Raw genomic sequence first — 20,403 nt, 5'->3', positions numbered from 1 at the left:
AACAGCTGGGTGTGATACCAAAGAAGGCGACCATCTTCACATCTGCCTGGGGAGAGACACAGAGAGGACCCCGCTGAAACCACTGTCACCTCCAGGATTCAGCCCCTCTGGAACTCAGTCATTCACTTTCTCTCTGTGGGTAGAGGAGGTCAATAATTCAAATGAGTCCTGCAGAGATTCAGAATAGCTCTGTGCCACCACACTCATGGAACTGTGCTCAAATTAGATGTTTGGTAAAGCATTTTGCAAGCCCTAACGTACACTATACATGCTGGGTAGCATTATTACTTAACAGGGCAATCAATATAAGGTAGTAATTAAGATGACAAATTCCAGGGTGAGGCATTGTGGGTTCAAAGCCATCACGTCTTGACTCTGGAGGTTACCTAACTGAGACTCAGTGACCTCATATATGAAATATGTCATGTCCCAGAGAACACACTTCTAACACATTCTGAAGTTCTAACACATTGCCTGATACCCAGCCAGTGACAACCAGTGAGAGTTGTGCCATAAACATAAAGTAGCACTAACATCTGACCACGTTGTTTTAGAAGCAGAATTTACCGGGACCCCAAAGCCAAATCTGAAATAGAAAATTGACTAATTCATTAACTTGTTGGAAACAAATAAGATCTAAGGAAAGATGTACCTGTCACTTAAAAAAAAATTCAGTCATTGATCTGTTGGATGTGGTTGGTACATTTCCACATTCCCCCAAAATATTTCACTTAATAAAGATAGTTCTAGGCTGCATCTGAAGGGTATTTGCTGCTGGTGTACAGTGATGTACATTGTAGTGCCTTTGATTGACATTAGAAAGACTTTCAACAGTTTCTCAAAGGCACGAAAGGATTATTATTTCATCCTTCAACTACTTTTTAATAGAGATCATGCGAACATTATTTAGCTGGAGCCGTGTTGCTTCTGGCGGAAACACCGGGTGCCCTTTTTGAGTTTATACCTGAGGCTGGTCCCTATCGGCCACTTTGTTCTCTAGATGAAAAGGTGACTCAATTTCCATAGAAGAAATGGTCTGATGGTTTCAACCAATTCAAGAGGGAAGGAACATAGCTTTGTGACATTAATATTCTTTTTTAAGCAAGCTGCCCTAGGGGTTTTCTTTGATTACAGCCTCTAAAATGGGTTTAATGTCTAAATGTTGACCTTTACTAGGTATCTCGTAGATAATAAATCATCTCCAGGTGGTCCCATATTTACTGAGATACACCACCTCCTATGTACGCCTTGATTCTTTAAGCCACAAAACTCTCTTAACTTTACCTCCTGAAAACATCCCAAGGAAAATAATGTTTCATTCCTTTTCGCACCTGCAAATCCCACAGCACACAATGTAGAAGCGAAAGTCTATGCTGCATGGTGGAGGCTGGAGTGGATCTGACTCTTTTTATGAAACAGTTTCTTCAGTTCCTGTTCCTTAGTAGCTTTTCCCAAGAATTATGTTAAATTTATTGGAATACAGGGTACATTCATAGCCACAAGATTTACATTTTTTAACCATGCAGATCACCGTCCTGTTCTCTTCAAGCTAAAAGTTAGATCACTGGGTCATTGCTTTGACACAGTCTGCCATCGGGTAACCCCTCCATCCTCACTGCCACACTCAAGTTGAGGCCTCTGTCATCTCTTGCCTGCACTGAAGCAGCAGCTTCCTCCTGGACTCCCCGCTGCCAGCCTCAGCCCCTCTGAGCTGGAGGAAGTCTGGTGGTGGGACAAATGATGGGTGCAAAGTATTACTCCTTCCCAGTAAATTCAAGAAAAGCAAGATGCTGCAAACGGTAAGGAAGGATTTGTAGGCACAGGTTCAACATGCCTTCCTCTACTTGTGAATTTTTATAAGTGAAAACACTTGCCAACAAGCAACTTTTCATTCTGACCAGTGGGGCACCAGCAAGAGATTAGGTTTCTTCTTCTTTCGAATGTTATGAAATTCATTTAAGATTGAGGTAAGGCTCTCTCTCCTTACTGAGAAATTGATATTGAACTGGACCTTACGCCCAAAGGCTACTAATGCTCTCTTCCCACACCTGAGCTCTACGTAACAATGAACTGTTCAAAGGCAGGTGGCCACAGGCCACAGGGTGTCTTCAAGGACCTGGACTGCCAGACTAGTAATACCCATTAACCTTGACGAGCCACCTGAAGCAGCACTCAGCGCTAATGTTTATATTGTCCCCCCTGGGGAGTGGGAGGGAACATGGCAAGTGGAGTGGCCACACCACCCTTGCTCTGCCCTCGTGGTTCTGACCAGTGACGCTCTGAACCTAGCTTGTACCAGATGAGAGAGGTGATCGCTACGTTTTCAGGAATTTTGTGAGCTCGTTGTTAAACACAGCCATTATTTAAAAACTAAGTTATCCATTTACAATGAAACAAATTATAGAAAAACAAAGGCAATGATGGCTCAAAACTCATCACTTCCTAATTATCTTACTACCCTTTACAATCAGCTCTGCTCTTGGGGTCACTTAGCTCTCTCACATGAGCATGGAGAAAACGCCCTCTAAAGGTCTGCAACTGGTCCTCTTCCCATCTCCACCTAAGGGACAGCATGTTGGTGGCCTGAAATCAGCCATGGTGGGAAGAACTAACAGAAATCAGCAAATGACACAAATGAGGGTTTCCCACCCCCCTTCACCAGAAAGAGTTGTTGAACATTTAAGAGCACACAGCACTGGCTCTCACCTACCTCCCATGCAGAGCTGTCAGGCAGGAGGCCCCACGTACTCCTCCTGGGGTGTAGCTCCTGGGGGCAGCAGTGGGCTCAGGAAAAGTCATGTAACCCAAGCAGGGCCAATCAGAGGTCTTGGGAGGAGAAGTCAGTGTGGATAATGGCAGAGGAAGAATGTCTCTCTCTTTGAGATGGCAAACTGGAGGTACATTTATGCCTGGAGTAACTAGGGATCTTCACGATGGGGGAACCTATCAGAAAAACACACACAAAAGGAAACCAGAGTGAGTGAGAGGGGTGGGGGACTCTTGTGACATCACTTGGGCACCTAAATCCGGCTGTACCTGAAATGAGACCAATTCCTGGAGTTTTCAGATACAAGAGCGAAAAAATTCCTTTGGGGCTTGACCAATTTTAAGTTCTTTGTTTCTGTCCTTTGTAACTAAAACATTTCTGACCTACATACTTTTCTTAGTAGGATTTCTGGCTTAGCTTTTGTTCTTATTAAGCAAGAATCATCAGCCTCCCGCCAGGAGGGAAAGGGAAGGAACAGAGCAGACAGCAGAGCTGGCCTCCTGCCAAATGAATGCAACCTAACAGCTCATCTATTAATGCAAAGGCTCTGACGATGCCCTAAGGGAGACTCTACTTCCAATGTTCAGGGACACAAAATGCAAAAAGCCAAATACATGCTAAGCACTAAAATCTGGATCCGAATCCCACCCCTAGAGTTTCAGATTAGGTAGGTCTGGGATGGGGCAGATGGATTTGTACTTCTACCAAGTTCCCAGATGACACTGCTGGTCCTGTGACCATTCTCTGAAAGCCATCGTTTGTACATTAGAAATACACACACAGAGGTGGAAGACACCAGTTTGGGGGTGTGGGCTATTATTCCCCAGATCCTAGCCTCGCTTCTTGGGTCCCAGTACACAGGGTGGGCCACATCTGTGCCACTGGACTCTGCCACTTGTTCAGAGCTGATCAAAGGTGGGTCAGTTTAATGATTTTTGCCAAGAACTTGAAACTTAGAAGAGAGACAGAGACTAGAAGTCACCGTAACTGGGTCTCAGAGGTAGCAGCCTAGACGGCTGCTCCAAAACTGCTGCGGCCGGGGCATCACTGCGTGCTGAGACCGGAGGCTCCGCAGCGAGCCTGCCTGAGTTCTGGCCTCTGTGCCCCAAGTAGCTCATTGGCGAAGTGGAGGTGATGATCATAATGCCAACCTCCTGGGGTTGCCGTGAAAACTAAGGAAGATGAGGTTCTGGTCCAGGGCCTGGCATGTAGCGAGTGCTCAGTAAATCTGAGCCACTGTGACCCCAGGTGTTGTCGTCATTCTGTTGTGGAGCTGACTGGGCTCCTGCCCCTCCCTCAGTTTTTGTGAGCTATCACAGCAGCCTTCCAATATACCCACTTCTCTTAAGTCATCCAAAGTGGGTTCCTGTGGCTTGCAATCAAAGGAACGTAAGTAAAATCCAATTATAGAAGAAAGCTCTTGGATGGCGTAGGCTGGTGCAGCCCAGGAAATCACTTCACCCTCTGTCACACGCCCGCTCCTCACTCAGCATGCATGTACTGAGTGGCCATTAGACGACAGGCCTTGCACCAGACCCTGTAGGGGAAACACAGCCCCTGCACCGAGCAAGTTTCCAGCCTCGGAAGAAATCAGGGCTCGCACACAATTCACTGAGACTCAAGGCAGGAAGCGGAGGTGGTCACGGGAAGGTGACTGAGGCCACTGGAGCTTAGCCCCCCGTGGGAACACGGGGAGCTGGTGTAAAACTCAGCAGAGGTGTCCCACCCAAGAAGCTATGGAGCCGGGGTACTGCCACATGAAGGCCCGCCAGTCACCGGTAAGGCCTGCACCCGAGGGCGTCGACTCCCCAGCGCTCTCCACCTGCTCTGTGGGTGGCAAAGATTTCTCTTCCCTGTACAGGGGACCAAGGGCTGGCAGTTAGCAGTCAGGCCTTGTGCACCAAACCGGGGGGACATCGGCAGGACACCAGCAGCAGCTGACACCCTTCCACCACATTCGTTATTTAACCAACCTTGGATACCAGCACCCATTTTGAAGTTTGTTTCTGTAAGTCTCCCATGACACTAAATAATAATAATAATTGAAAAATGAATAAGTAAACAAAAGGTAGGCTCCTTTTACTTGTTGAAACAAAAGCGAATTACAGGCTGTGACTGTAAGATCATTCCACATCCCAGGACCCAACTGTCTCACAGTCTCATTCAGGAGCACTTCAGGGCATCTCTCAGGCGCAGAACTGAGAGCCCCACGAACACACAAGGCCAGCGGGATGCCAGACCAAGGCCATACTTTATTTACAAGCAAGCACGAGCTTTTTGTCGTCTTAAACGCAGTGGGGAGCTTGACTAGAAGCAAGTCAGCCCCGAGAAGGGCTGTGGCTGCGACACCTCCTGCCCAGGCCTGTGCTAGGCTCGTTAGGACAAGCCGGCTGATAAATGAAATCTTTGTACAGATCCGCCACCAGGCAGGGGAAGGAAAGAAAGCCCCTCGCCCGTGCGATGTGCAGGCTACATGAATACATGGGAAGACAGAAAGATGGCCCCAGGCCCCCTGGCTCGAGGCATTGATTTGAGGTTATCGAATTCTCTATTGAGTGTACAGACTGCACTGAGCCCAGAGCCACTCAGGAGAAGGGGAAAAATCATGTGCTGATTACATAAATGGATTTCCTAGGATTGCCTTGCAAAGTCCTATTATCAGTATAGATTCATTACCTGCTTTTTATAAAGCCTTTCTCGCAAGGACACTTGGCTCTATCTTTCTTACTGCTTCTAAAAAGTGAAGTCTGCCTTTTTTTTTAATTGGTTGAGGCCACTGGAGTTCCCCAAAGGCGAGTTTGACCCTCAATCCAGGCCTGCTCCCATGTGCTGAAGCACACTGGTGTTGCAAAGTCACGGGTCTGACCTCCAGCTCGATGCTGGGGAACAGTGGGGCGATGGGGACATGGGAGGGTGCGGCAGCAGGGGTGACAGGAGGTGGGCGGCTCCAGGAGCTGCTCTGGAGGACAAGCTCATCACTTCGAGGCTCTGCGCTGTGGTTAGAGAGCTGAGAGCCTGCCGTCTCCACGCGTCCTGGGGCTCTGCGGATGCCTGGGATGCAGCCCTCTGCTTCAGACCGTGTTACAGCATGCTCACCTCCTGCCACCAGGTGAACCGGCCAGGGCAATGATAAGACACTTCCGCTGCCAGCACGTGGCGCTGCCTAGAACAGCCTGGCGCTGCAGGGACCGTCTCCCAGCCGGGAAAGGCCCAGACCATGGACTCTGTACTCTGCGGCATTTCCCTCACTAGCCTGTAATTAAAGGAACACAGAGACAGTGAGTCATAAACGGAAAAATTGGTATAGTTAAATACTTTACAACTTTAAAGGTCTTTATGAAAAAGGAGACTATAAACACAGGAAGCAAGCCACAGCTAAAGATAATTGCAACTTATTTCACGGACAAAGGATCAATTTTTATTGCCTATAAGTATTGATTTGTAAGGATAAACATTTTATCCATTTTATCCTTTCTCCTGCCCAGTCTGGGGCCACTTTGGGGACCCGCTCGACCCACATTCCAGCCACCACACTGACTCTGATAACAGGCCAGAAAGCTGAAGTTTAAAATTTTTGGCATTAAGAAAGTGTGTGACCTTCACATTAACCAAGTCTTGATGTTAATAAGAATATTCATTACTTATTACAAACGTGGATGCTGGGAAAGGGCATGACTTAAGTCCTTATCATCTTTTACAGACTATCTTTCAGCAACAAGATTTTCATTTAAATTTCCTGAGGTTTGGCCTTGTCTCTATTTCTGATATTAAAAAAAAAAATTCACTGTGAACAAAGATCAATTCAGATTGGGTCAAAGATAATTATATTACTCTTCAAAATGTCAAGGATTCGTGCTTTTGTATCCCGTGAGCTATCTGATCATGGCAGCTTGTGTTTCTTTGTGATGGCAATTAAGTCCAAGTAGCAAAAGCCTATAATTTTAGGCTTGAAGTTGACTCAAATGAGTGAAAATATTTATTTTTCCTTTGCTCTTTCTATGGTCTTACATAATGAATTAAATGCAAGGCTCTCTTTCTTGATTATTGCTTCAGAAAGAAATTGCCATGCCTCATTACTCATTTTCAAAAAGAGATGATAGCACACTTTATTATAGGATTTTTATGTATTGCCAATGTCTAGAAAACTCAGCAGATTAATTCTCTCTACACAAGATGAAACTGATTGAGAGAATTGGGTATCTATAAAAAGTCCATCCATTGTGACCTGAGGAGTTTATAAAGAGGGCACACAAGGACCCAATGAGAAAAATATAAATCTGACACAAGAGATATAAAATTATACCCAGAGGCTTATCTAAGCTTGATCTAAGAACCATGGCATGTGATAGGTAATTTGTTAATACTAAGTAGTATAAATTACCTATAGGAGGTAGAAGATGTGAAAAAATAGCTAAAAATATACCCTGAGACTTACATAGCATTATAAATTAAAGAAGTAAATTATCTATAGGCATTTAAAAGCCAGGCATCTATAAAATTTCTGGTGTAGGTTTGGAAGAGCCTCTGATAAAATATGACATCCATGGTCACAGGACAAGTTCTAAACCTCAGAAACTGTAGCAGAAGAACACTGGACAGTTTTTGTTTGCTTTTCTGCATGTTCTTCTGACTCTCCCTGAAGAGGAGCTCGTTCCATGGCGTTCAAGTAAAGCAAACCCTTACTTACTTGTATCAGACGCTGGGTATTTCCTGCTTGGCCCTCAAATCTCATCTCCACCCGTCCCTCTCTGCTCTGGGCCCTGGGACGCCTGACTGGCCCGTGTTAACAGCTCCCGTGCATTCTGGCTTCCAGGTGGCCAGGCCCCGTGGGAGTCAACAGCAGGGGGAAAAACGCAGGAGGAAAGTGAGGTCGGAGAGTTTATGCCTCAGCTCCTTCCCCCTTCAGGTGCTGCAGCCACAGTCCACAGTTCCGATAGGGAGATGCTCCCAGCTTCCAGAAGTGCCCCCTCCTTGCCCATTCAGGTATAGGGATGGAAGGAGACAGTGGCCTGGGGACCTGTGTGGTCCCTTGCTGATTTCCCCAAACCCTCCTCTATCCCTTTGCAAAGGATCCACTTATGAAGTTCTCAAATTGCTCATATAGAATGTGCCTTCCATTTCCTGCCGGGACCCTGGTGACACCCTTGACCCTCCCCTTCCAGCTTCATCAATAGTCTGAGCCCTGGAACGACTGAGATCATTCAAACCGCTGGTGTTCCCACTAAAAAGAGCGAGCCTCTCTCTTGACTGCCGTGGGCAAGAAAGAAATAGGTTTAGATCTACATTTGTAAAGAAAACTCTGGCAAGAAAGTAAAGGAAGATTAGGAAGAAGGGAAAACTGGAGGCAGAGAGACCAGTTTTGTTCATGGTACGACATGCCAAGTACTGTGCTAGGTCCTAAGAATGCAAACACAGGCAAAAACAGTGGAGCCTTTGAAGAACTCATTGACTCTGAAGTGTTATTATCGCCTTCAGCTGGACTGGACTTCAAGTGGGACATTAGCACCATTTGCAAAGTCATCCCATGTTTAAATGTCCAATGCAGAAGTTTCTGGTTTATTTACCTCAGGTCATACTGAGATAGACCAGAATAATCCAGTTTTAGAGGTCCAGTTCATCTGCCTATTTCAATCATTATAGCAATGATACATTGTCTAATTTAATCTTCATGAAAGCTGAAGAATGAAGATTCTGTAACTATCCCAACTTTACAGAAGAGGAAACTCATGCTTAAGATCACGCAACCCCAAAGCGGTTAGCACTGCATTTCAAACCCAAGCAATTCTGACGTCTGTCCTCCATATCTTCCTAACCTCTACCCTATGCTATAATCTTTTTTCATGATTATCTAATCTGATCATAACTAGTCTAACCTAATCACCTAAATCTCCAACAAAAGTTAACTATACCAAGGAATGATCTGTAGGAAAATGGTAAACCCCACACTATGCCTACCTTAGAAACCAATGATCAAAATTAACATTCAAGCACATTTCAACATTAACATATCATCAAACCAAGATGTGATTCACACCATTCCAGGCATATTGTCGCATACAGCTCAACAAAGAGTTCTTAGTATGGAGTCCTAGCACAGTCTTGGGAGAATCTAATCTATTTTCGGTTGTATCCAGAGTGTCACGGAGACAGCTGGAGGCTCTCTAGTCGGGTATTAGCATTTCGTGTCAAGCCCACACTTCATTTCATTAGTTATGACTGAGCTACAGCACACATTTTAATGAAGTGCATACAACATTCTCTTTAGCATTTGCATTTACCATCAAACCGTGATATTGTAAAGCACAGCACACTCAGGTTGTGCATTTAGCTTTGATTAGAGCAGCTTTTTCTACACCTGCTTCTCATCAGACAGGATAGCGATTCACTGGCTTGTCTCCAGAAACTGAGTGATGACGTTTGCTTGAAGTGTCTCACTTCATTCAGATGTCCTGTGGTTGTGAGTTAGGACATAAGTCCTGGAGACAGAGAAGGCCCAATTAAGAAGGAGAGAAAGATGTTTCAGACACTTGCCTTGCAAATGTTGGAAATCCTTCAAAAGAACACTGTCCTGGGAGAGATGTCATGACCACACACAACTGTCCCCATTTCCATCAACTGCGCTGGAATCTTGCGGTGCCTGAGAGGCACAAAAACAGGGAACCAGGAAATATTAAAAACTGGTTGTTTGGGCTAAATTGGTAGGTTAGCAAATAGACAATTAGGGGCCCTAATTGGGCATGTGCACACATGCACTTGTGCCTGCGAGCCCCTATCATAATCAACAGTTTCCAAGGAGGAATGAGTCAGAGTCCAAGTGAGCAAGATGAAGTCGGGCACCTGCCCAGGACAATGAGTACAAAGTAGAAGAGGCCCCTGAGATCAGCATGGTAGGAAGGAGATAGTAACAATTCCCCACAGGCTACAGAACCAAGACAGGATGCTCAGAGAGCAAACGTGACTTACCAGCCCACAGGAGACCTGACTCTTCTAAGGGAATCCATCCTGGTCCAAAACCCTTCTCTTATTTCCCAGGACCTGGCTGAACCTAGGTCTGCAAGCAAATAAGCCTGCTGGAGCGAGGGGTCTGCGAGATTTAAAATGTGGCTGTACACCGGGGTTACCTGGCAGTTGCTGCCTCTTTCTTGATCCCAGGGACCCTTCAACTCTTTCCCCTCTCCCCCTCAGCACCAGACTAGATTATTCACATTGGCTGTCTACAGTGACCTGTGTAAATGGGTATTCAGTGCTTTAAGTCTTTGTCTGCCAGGTGCACACAGCCTAGAACCAATTTTTGAACTGAGATGAAGGAAGTTTTCCCTATGATCCACCCGAAATAACTAGCAAGGGTTTGCCAATTACCACATAATGGAGATTCAGCACTAACGGAGACTGATTGTGGGTTATAAAAGAAGACTTCCCTTAAAAAATAAATAAATGAAATTGAAACACTACTTTAGGCCATCAAAAAGTAGCTGATGGTTAATGTTACGTGCCAACCTGCCTGGCCACGGGGTGGCCAGGTCAAACATATTTCTGGGTGGGTCTGTGAAGGTACTTCCAGATGAGATTAGCACCGAATTGGCACTCAGTCATGTAAATTGCCCTCCCCCAGTGTGCGTGCGCATCCAACTCGCTGTGGGCCTGAACAGAACAAAAGGCAGAGAAAGGAGGAATTGGCTCTTACTACATCCACTGTTGAGCTGCAGCCAATTCTTCACCAGACAGAGACAGAGATGTATCTCCTGTTGGTTCTGTTTCTCCAGTGAACCCTGACTAGTACAGAAGCCAGAATTTTGCCTGAGTCTTTATATTTAACTCAGTCTACTGCCAAAGCCATGTCTGTATTCATATTTCTAGGATTTTTATGAAACTGTCTTCATTCTTAAGGCACACAATCGCAGTCACTGGAATGGAAATAAAACGGGTCCTTGCTATCACAGCATAAACCCACTGTATTGTGGTTGCCAAGGTCGTGGTTCCTTATCGACCCCAAATCAGACACCAGGCTGGAAAGCCTTCACACAAAACGCACAGCAATGGATTGTTAGCAGCCAGGTAAACCGAAGAAATGGTGACAATTACCGATTTTATAGATGCAAATATTAGGAAACTTAGAAGTTATACTTAGTGCGAGGGGAAAGAACTTTTAACTGAGCAATTGCAGTTAGATTTATTATAAAAAGTAGGGAAAACAGGATCTGTAAGTAGTAGAATCAGTAGATACATCCAGCACACATTAAGCTCCAGATTGCGTTGAGATTATTTTCCAAGTGAGAATTCCACTGCTAGAGTACCTGCTAAGAGATGCAGGAGGGAAATCTATAAATAACAACAAAACCCATTCAGTTGCAAGGTGACAATCATTCCCTGAGCTAATGTAACAGCTTTATAATTCTGTCGACTTAAAAAAAACGGCACAGCCTAAAAGCTGAGAGCTAGTTTTACTGAGTGGACTTCCCGAGGACTCGAGCCCAGGAGGTGGCCTCTCAGATCGCACTGAGGGACTGCCCCAAAGAGGCAAGGGAGGAGCCAGCACATATAGGAGTTTTGGCAAAAAGACCAAGCAGTCATGTCGACTGAAATAAATGCACAGCCTGAAAGTTAAGAGTTATGTTTTATTTGGCGGGAGGACTCGAGCCGGGATGACAGCCTCTCAGATCGCTCTGAGGGGCTGCTCCGAAGAGGAAGGGGAGGAGCTAGGATATAGAGGAGCTTTACAACAAAGACCACCAGGTAGCTGGAGCAATAAAAGATTGCTTGTTATCTAAAGAAAACAGGCATCTCAAGTTAAAGAATTTAGTGCTTTTCTGTGTATGGGAGGAAGCAAACATTTGGGCTCACTGAATTCATGCCTTTGACAAGCACCTAGCTATCTAGGGCCAGTATCCTGTCCTTTCTTATTCTGAGTCCGCTCAGAGGGCACCATTGTGAGTGGCTGCAGAGGCCGGGCTGCAGGCCTGTCCTCACTGAGGGGTGGCAGCCGCCGCTGATGACTTGGTTTCAGCGTTCTTTGTTTACTGATGTGGTTGCAGTATTTTCGATCACAGTCAGAACATTAAAAGATTACTGTTAAAGAAAGCGAGATATCTCAAGGAATTTAGTGCTTTTCTATGTATGGGAAGGTGCAAAAGTTTGGACTGATTGAAATCATTCCCTTGATATGCACCTTAGCTATCTAGCGCCAGTATCCTGTTCTTTCCCATCCTGAGTTCCCTCTGGCTCACCGTCGGGGGCGACAGTAGTGACTGATGACTTAATGGGCACAGCATCCTTTGTTTACCAATACGGCAGGCAACGTCTTTCATTTAAAATTCCAAGTTTAACTCAGGATTGAAATCTTAAACACATGCGGCAAAATGACTGCTTTTTTCCCGTGCACCTTTTCAGAATGTGTCTGTTTGTCTTCAGACTCCCTTTCAGCCTCACCATCTGACTCCTTGGCCACCTGCCCCCAGCATCCTTGATAATCACTGGGGAAACAGGACCAGAGCCAGCAAAACTCACAACCATCACCAATTTCCTCGTGCAGCAATTCCACCCTGAAGAATAAAGTTCCAAGGGTCCTTCCTGGAGTGGAGAAAATAAGGCTAGAGAAGAGTTCTTTTTAAAACTTCAGCTCTGAGATTCAGAACTTACACCTACCCCAGGCCTGATTATAAACCTCTCCTCCTGTAACTATAAAAACTGTACTATCTTCAGGCATCTCAGGGACCTGGACACCTCATAAAATGAGAGCTCTCAGAGGTCAAGTGCAGCATAAATCTCCTTAAGCTTGCAGCCCTCGGTCCAAAATGTGAGTCATTACTCATAATCTGTGGAAGGCTGCCCCACATGCTCGAATGGCATGTGGTGAGGCTTTGAATGTCTTTGCCATTGTGATTCAAGGAGGGTCTCAGTGTAGTCAAAGTGTGCAGGTCAGAGTCAGGAAGAGAGGCCAAATGGAAAAAAACTGACCATGCATTTAGAGAAGGTTGGTCAACATGTTCCTTGTGGAATTTAAAGTCCAGGAAGAAAGGATCTGCCTCCCTCAATTCTGGATGAAATCTTGCAGGAAATAGCTTGGAGAAGACCCCTGGTGACTTGCTGTACTTCAAGAAAACATCGCAGGCCCTCTTAATACACGCAGCTGCCACTTCTCTAGAACTTGGCTCACGTGAGCACCCAAAAGTTCTCCTTTCCGTATTTCAACGTATGCTCAAGTCACTGCTGACCATCCTTTGTGTTCCTACTATATTTTTTAAATACTCATTAGCTGTCTAATGAGGAGATCTTACTGGGTCTGTTCTCTGTGCTAAAAGAGACATTTTATGTTTGGATATTTTAGGAGTGATAATGTTCTTTTAAATTTGGTTGGTATAAATATTGTATTTTGACTGAGGCGGCTCTAAGGTTCTGTCTTTCATTTGCCCGGCCTGACAGTTCGTGAGGTCTTCTTCCAAATGCAACTGATCAGAGCTTCTCACTCCAGGGTTCTGTAAATGGTCAGGCTATACCTCAGTAATTCTAAGCACCTGCCTCACCTCCTGGTGGAGAAAAACTCATAAACCGCTCAAGAGCTCTAACAGTCCTGCACTCACTGTGCCGCCTACTTCATTGTAAGGATAAGCAGCATCTCTCCACTCCATTTAACTCAAATCAGTGACACAGCTCAAGATTTACGCTCCAGGTGGTACTCTTACCTCCCACTTCACACGTTCAGCCTGCTTAATGGTGAGCTGAGCTATCCATCTGAAAGTACTAAGCGCCGTGTTTACCTTCACGCTTTTGAAGACATGATTCAGTATTTGGCTTAGGAGCCAATGGCATCCCAAGAAACTTGATATTTTTCCTTTGAATGCAGAGTAAATGTTTCTCATGGGGTTTTTTTTTTTTTGGTTTTTGTTTGTTTGTTTCTCATGGGTTCTGACTGAATTTAGACTATTATCAGCGGGTATCAACAGAGTTTGGAGCAAGAAGTTTAAGACACATATGGAAAGCATGTGTAAGAAAATAATGAAAATAAATAGAAGGTTGCAAAAACAAGACTGAGAAAAAGATCAATGAACTGAGACAAAACGGCTGCGAATGAAACCCTTATGCTACCCAGCTCACCAATGCAAAAACGTCAAGTACTTATAAACATTCACCTATGTAAATCATGTAGTATCTATTCAGAAGTCTTTCTGTCCTAGCCCATAACACCACTGTCATCAGTCTTAAAGATATATTGGATTTCCCTGAGTTTAAAAGAGTGTGCCAAATGTGTTAGAGGTTTTAGGACAATGTGACTGTTACCCTCAAGAAGTTCAAAATTTGGGAGTTTATCTCAAAATACAACCAAGTGAAAACAAGGTCGTAGCATCAAACTATGAATGGTGAGTGAGGACCTCAAGGACAACAGAGGAAAGATGTCATCCTTCATGTTCCAAAGTCAATCACTAAAATACATACATTAACCAGCCCTATGTGTGCTAGGTGTCAGCTCCATACAAGGTCACAGAGATAGTCACCTTGGGTTATTTTCATTTATAGAGATTATCCAGATATTTCCCATCTTGATGCTGCCCTTTTGAAGTAGCAACTAGCACAGTGCCTGGCATATAGTTGTGCTCAGTAAATGTCTTTTGAATAAATAAGATGGTACATGAGTGACACACATCTTACCTGGAGTTGATTACAGTTAGAATTGCCACAATGCAAATTCTTGAGTAAGAAACAGATAATTTTACCCAAATAACAAAATTGCAAACAGTTAAATACTTTGTTCAGAAGCTTCTATAGCATTTTCCCCTTTTCCTAGCATTTTTTTCTTCAAAGCCATCTGCAGCAACTAATTACACCAAAGCCACTTGAAACCTGACATGTGGACTCCCAGTTAGACATGACAAAGGAAAGGCATTTTGTACTTTACGCTTTACCTTGAAAACCTACAAAAAATCATTTTTTATAAAGGAACGAAGAAGAAAGAAGGTAACTCTGTTGTCAATGAAACAAGGAGGCCATGACCCCAAAATACAAAATTTGAAGAATAGCTACCAAATACTGTACCAAATACTGTCTTACAAGATGAAGCAGGACTCTGAGAGTTAATGCGCAACAACTCAGATTCAGAGCAGGACAGATCTCCTGAAAAGTGTTACCGAAAGATTTACCTATTGGACACTAAGATGGGCAGAGATGGCCAGCCTTACAAGAAGCAAGGAATGCTATTCCTGTGGGTTCTCAGAAGGTCAGTGCAGAACAGCAGAGGAGAAGGAGCTGAAGAAGGAGCCATGTGATGAGCGATTTTTGACTGATACTCACCCAGCCTCCTGGCCAGGGAGCTGCTTCCGGAGGGCTGGAAGGAGAGACAAAAGCAGGGGTCTCCATCCAAACGTGACTCAGAAGGCCTGTGACCTGAGGGGCTCCACCCTGAGCACACTGCTCCCTCGATGCCAAAAACAGAAGGGAAACACATCCCTAGGACAGAAAACCTAAGAGAATGTGGCGTCTATATAAGAAAACAGTCCTAGAAGAAGTTTTGAAAAGTCCCAGCTCACGATCCCCACCCATGCCCTGGGACTCCTCAGCACAGACGTGGCAAAGAAAGAGACGCTCATGTTGAAGATGAGTAGTAACAAGAAAGAGATCGACACGGAACGACAGAACCTCAGGGTGGTGATGAGCTGCAGAATGAAAGGAAAAGAATGTGGGAAAAGGAGATGAAGAACGTGTATGATCAGAATTAGCCTAGAAAACAGAGTTCGGACAAAGAGTTCTGCGTAAGTTAAAACACATGACGGACCTAATGTCTCTGAAAAGCGCTCCAATAAGACGCACAGAAGAACAAAGAAGAGACAAACAACAGGAGGAAACGCAAGCTCGGGCAGAGCTCAGGAAAGGCATGAGAATCATCTCCACAGAGGTTCGTTTTCCTTAAAGCTATGCTGGAAGCCACAAAGAGACAACAAACGTGACTGAGAACAGAGGCACAGAGAACACTTAGAAATTCCATGGTTTCTTTTCTTTTAAAGTAACAAAGATACAAACATTATGAGAAGAAGAGAGCAAGGACAAAGATTCAAAATACACATCACCAGTAAGTCACCCCTGCTCCCTGCCAAAAAAAGCAAAAATGTCTAAAGAGAAAAACACTACCTTTGGTACTGCAGATTTTAAGTAACACTAATTTTTTTTTAACATTTTTATTGATTTATAATCATTTTACAATGTTGTGTCAAATTCCAGCGTTCAGCACAATTTTTCAGTCATTCATGGACATATACACACTCATTGTCACATTTTTTTCTCTGTGATTTATCATAACATTCTGTGTATATTTCCCTGTGCTATACAGTGTAATCTTGTTTATCTATTCTACAATTTTGAAATCCCAGTCTATCCCTTCCCACCCTCTACCCCCCTGGTGACCACAAGTCTGTATTCTCTGTCCATGAGTCTTTAGATTCCACATATGAGTGATCGCATATGGTATTTTTCTTTCTCTTTCTGGCTTACTTAGAATGACATTCTCTAGGAGCATCCATGTTGCTGCAAATGGCGTTATGTTGTCGGATTTTATGGCTGAGTAGTATTCCATTGTATAAATTTACCACATCTTCTTTATCCAGTCACCTATTGATGGACATTTAGGCTGTTTCCATGTTTTGGCTATTGTAAATAGTGCTGCTATGAACACTGGAGTGCAGGTGTCATCCTGAAGTAGATTTCCTTCTGTATACAAGCCCAGGAGTGGGATTCCTGGGTCATATGGTCAAAAAGCACATGAAAAAATGCTCAATATCACTAATTATCAGAGAAATGCAAATCAAAACTACAATGAGGTATCACCTCACACCAGTCAGAATGGCCGTCATTCAAAAATCCACAAATGACAAATGCTGGAGAGGCTGTGGAGAAAGGGGAACCCTCCTACACTGCTGGTGGGAATGCAGTTTGGTGCAGCCACTATGGAAAACAGTGTGGAGACTCCTCAAAAGACTAGGAATAGACTTAACACTAATATTTTTAAATCCTGAAATTAAAAAAAAAAAAATTTGAATTTGAAAATCAAAAGGGCAAAAGATCCAGCAAAACTCAAGCAGAACAAACACAAAGAAAACCACATCTACTTACAACGTAGTCAAATTGCTAGAAGTCAAAGATAAGCAGAAAATCTTGAACGCATCGGGAGAAAAAAAAGACTCATTATATCCAATGAAACAATGATGCAAACAGCTGGGTTCTCACCAGAAATAATGGAATTTCCAAACAATGGAATGGTACCTTTGAAGTGCTGAAAGAAAAAAATCTATCAATTGAGAATTCTATCACTGAAAATAATCTTCAAATTGTTATAGTTTTAGCATTAGACATACATATACAAAGCAATGGAACAGAATATAATGTCCAGAAATGGACCTACACAAACCCATAACTAATTTTTGATAAAGGAACCAAGGTAATTAAATGGAAAAATAGAATCTTTTAACAAATTATACTAGAACAATTTGATACCCATGTGGGAAAAAAATGAACCTTAACACATACCTCATGCCATACACAATGATTAATTTGAAATTGATCATTAACCTAAAGGTAAAAACTAAACCATTAAGCTTCTTGAAGAAAATACAGGAAAAACTCTTCACGATCTTGGTATAACCAACCAATCCCTGGAACACAAAAATCGTAACTACAAAGAAAAAGAAATGATAAACTGACTTCATCAAAATTTAAACATATGCTCTTAGAAAGACACTGTTAAGAAAATGGAAAGCAAATCACACCAGGAGGAAATATTTCCAAAAAAAAATAAGACCATATCATCTTTTAATTTCAAAATGTAATTATTATTATGGATAGCCTATTTTACATAATTTATAATAATAATTACATAATACACTTAATATATAATATAGATATTTATGTAGCATTTCTTTTCTATTATCTACTATATACTATTTATTTATATTATTTATAATATCTTATACTTATGAACATTAAATATGTAACACATACCACATTTTATTCTTTTAAAACTCACAATTATTAGAGTTATTTTGTCCAAGTTTATGTATCAAGTTAACTGTGTCCAACAATTAAGATAAATGAATGTAAAAATGCAGATTCATGTGCCAATATGCATAAATACACGCCTCTAAAACCGCACAGTTGTTTTACTTTGCTTTCGGTGTCAGTGTGTTGCCTTGTCAGATTAACACTGTTGCAGAATTTAAATTCTTAGCCTCATTAAAAGTATGCTCAAGTGATTATGCACATTTAGCTTCAACTTAGGGAAAGCATTATGAACAAATGCTGCTGTTGCATAAAAACTACACACAAAGCACAACTATTGAACAAAACATCATTCTTTAATAGCATCACTTGAAGTGCTGGGCCTCAACTCAACAGAACAAACCGAGTTTTAACAATAAAATAATAATGTTTGCCATCCTAGAACTGCCAAACATTTATGACTTTGAACGCATTTTTACATCTTAAATAATAATCATTATCCTCATTTCCCACACGTTAACCTTTATTTCATGCTAAGTACTTAAAAGGCAAACTCTACGCTGCCAACTGCTGCACTTGTCTTTGGCAACATTAAGTCCGAGAGCCAAGAAAAGCACGTTTGGAGGACTCTGCCAGCTATCAGGAATAGAAAGGGAGGCTATAAATACATCTTTGCTTCCTCTACCAAAATACTGCTTTTCTCTAAACTTCTGAACTTGGGAGAATTTCATTTCTTAATGACTTAGCTGGGTCTGCTGTTAGCATCTTTAAACGCCTGTGGCCCCACTGCTGAGCAGAATGCCCTGGGCACTGAGACACGCAGAGGCTGGGATGGAGGAAGCAGCAGAATGCCATGGAAAGAGTAAGGGCTCAGGCCCAAGGGTCTGGGTTTACTGAGTGACTCTGGACAAACTTCTTACCTTTCACCTCAGTCTCTTCACCTTCAAACCGGAGATAATCCCTACCTTGCAGGGCTAGGTCAGGAAGTATGTGGAGCAAGTATCACATGTCTGAAAAAGAGCCCCCCAGTTTAATGTTAGTTCCCTCTTCCCAGCTCCGTGTCTTCAAAGTGTATCAGAGAAGAACAAACTTGACTCCGTATTGAATCTATTCCTTTAGCTCTAACCTTCATGCTCTGTTGCCTGAGCTTAGTCATGCTGGTTCTGCACCTTTTATAAAAGAGTGTTGCTTGTAGCCTGAAGTATACAGCACAGCCCATTCGCAAGGCTGTGACTTTTAAAGGTGTAACACTTTTCCACTCATATAGAGATAAAAAGTTGCAGAACAGAGAATAACATTTGTCATGGTGGAGGTTTATAGGAACACTGTGACAAGACCTACTCGGACAGCTGCCAAGAACAAAGGATTCCAGCACCAGGAAGTCTGCAACAACCAGTCACACCCTTGCCTCTTTTGGTATAAAAGAAGCCTGAATTCTAACTGGGATAAGATGGTTCTTTGAGACCCTATCCACCATCTTCTCCATCTGCCGGCTTTCTGAATAAAGTCGCTATTCCTTGCCCCAGCAATTCCTCTCTCAATTTATTGGCCTGTTGTGTAGCAAGCAGTATGAGCTTGGACTCAGTAACAAAAAGTTTTACCACCATGGGGATAGGACAGATTATGGTAAGTCATTTGATAGAAAAAAAATTCCAGGTAAATCTCTACCTTATATCAAAATTTGCTCAGGTAAATTACTTACTTAAAGATTTGAAATGAGGCCATTAAAAGTAACTAGAAAAAAAACCAAGGTTCTTATCATTCTGGAATGAGAAAGGCCTTTCACAAGCTGAACAGGAAAGGCAAAACTAAAGAAAATATTGATACAATTGACCCAGTTAAAAAATTAGTATTTCCACAGGAAAAATTTAAATTCTCAAAGTTAAAATATACAAGGCAAACTAGGGGAAATATTTGCACTCTATATGACAAAAAGCTAATATCTTTAGTATATAAAAAGCTCTTCAAAGGCAATGATAAAAAGACAAGCACCTTTTAGGGGAAAAATGAGCAAAGGACAGGAAACATGATTCACTCAACATTCTACAAATATTTGAGCTCCTCCTATGTGTCACACATTCTAGGAATGAGAGATAGACTACAAAACAGATGAATACCTCAACCTGAATGAACTGATCTTCTAGGAAATAAAAAAATACACACAAGTAGGGGAAACAAAAATAAAAATCCTACCAATTAAGAGAATGCAAATTAAAACAACGAATTCCCACTTTCAGTGGCAAAGATTAAAAGATTGTGTAGAGGGCAGTAGAAAAGTATGTTTTAGAAGCTTGAAAGACTGTACACTTACTTCCCAGAAATTCCTCTTTTAAGAGTTTGTCCTAAGGAAGTCTGTAAGGATGCAGGTAAAGGAATATATACATTGTAGCCTTGTTTTTAATCATGAAAAACTGAAAATAACCCAAACATCGGCCAAGACATTGATTTGATAAATTACGGAACATCTATACAATGCAATACAACGCAGGCATTAAAAAATAATGACTTTAACGAAGTATGTCCAACACGCATTATTACATAAAAAGAGCAGGTTTCAAAAGTGTGTATGTTGTATGGCACCATGTTTATGTTTAGATGGATAGCTAGACAGACAGACAAAGAGATATCTTTAAGCATAAAAAAGAATCCTGAATGACTAT

The 20,403-nt window shown here is 42.7% G+C and overlaps 1 long non-coding RNA gene across 2 annotated transcripts in view; it reads right to left on the bottom strand.

Moving 5' to 3' along the window:
* Nucleotides 1-1,555: 1,555 nt before the first annotated feature.
* The window catches only part of LOC140699449 (uncharacterized), a 184,011-nt gene continuing 165,163 nt past the window's right edge, over nt 1,556-20,403 (bottom strand). Inside the window, exons 5-8 of one of the 2 annotated variants that reach the window (XR_012077631.1) lie at nt 9,299-9,404; nt 5,864-6,020; nt 2,711-2,943; nt 1,556-1,722 (exon numbers count right to left, since the gene is read on the bottom strand). This is a non-coding gene — a long non-coding RNA (uncharacterized lncRNA). Of the gene's footprint in view, nt 1,723-2,479; nt 2,561-2,710; nt 2,944-5,863; nt 6,021-9,298; nt 9,405-20,403 lie in introns of those variants that run through there. The other variant, XR_012077630.1, reaches the window with a different exon arrangement.

Source organism: Vicugna pacos, chromosome 11, assembly GCF_048564905.1.
Source record: "Vicugna pacos chromosome 11, VicPac4, whole genome shotgun sequence".
NCBI lineage: Eukaryota > Metazoa > Chordata > Mammalia > Artiodactyla > Camelidae > Vicugna > Vicugna pacos.
The sequence above is the reverse complement of the archived record's forward strand: the minus strand, read 5'-3'. Positions and strand labels throughout refer to the sequence as shown.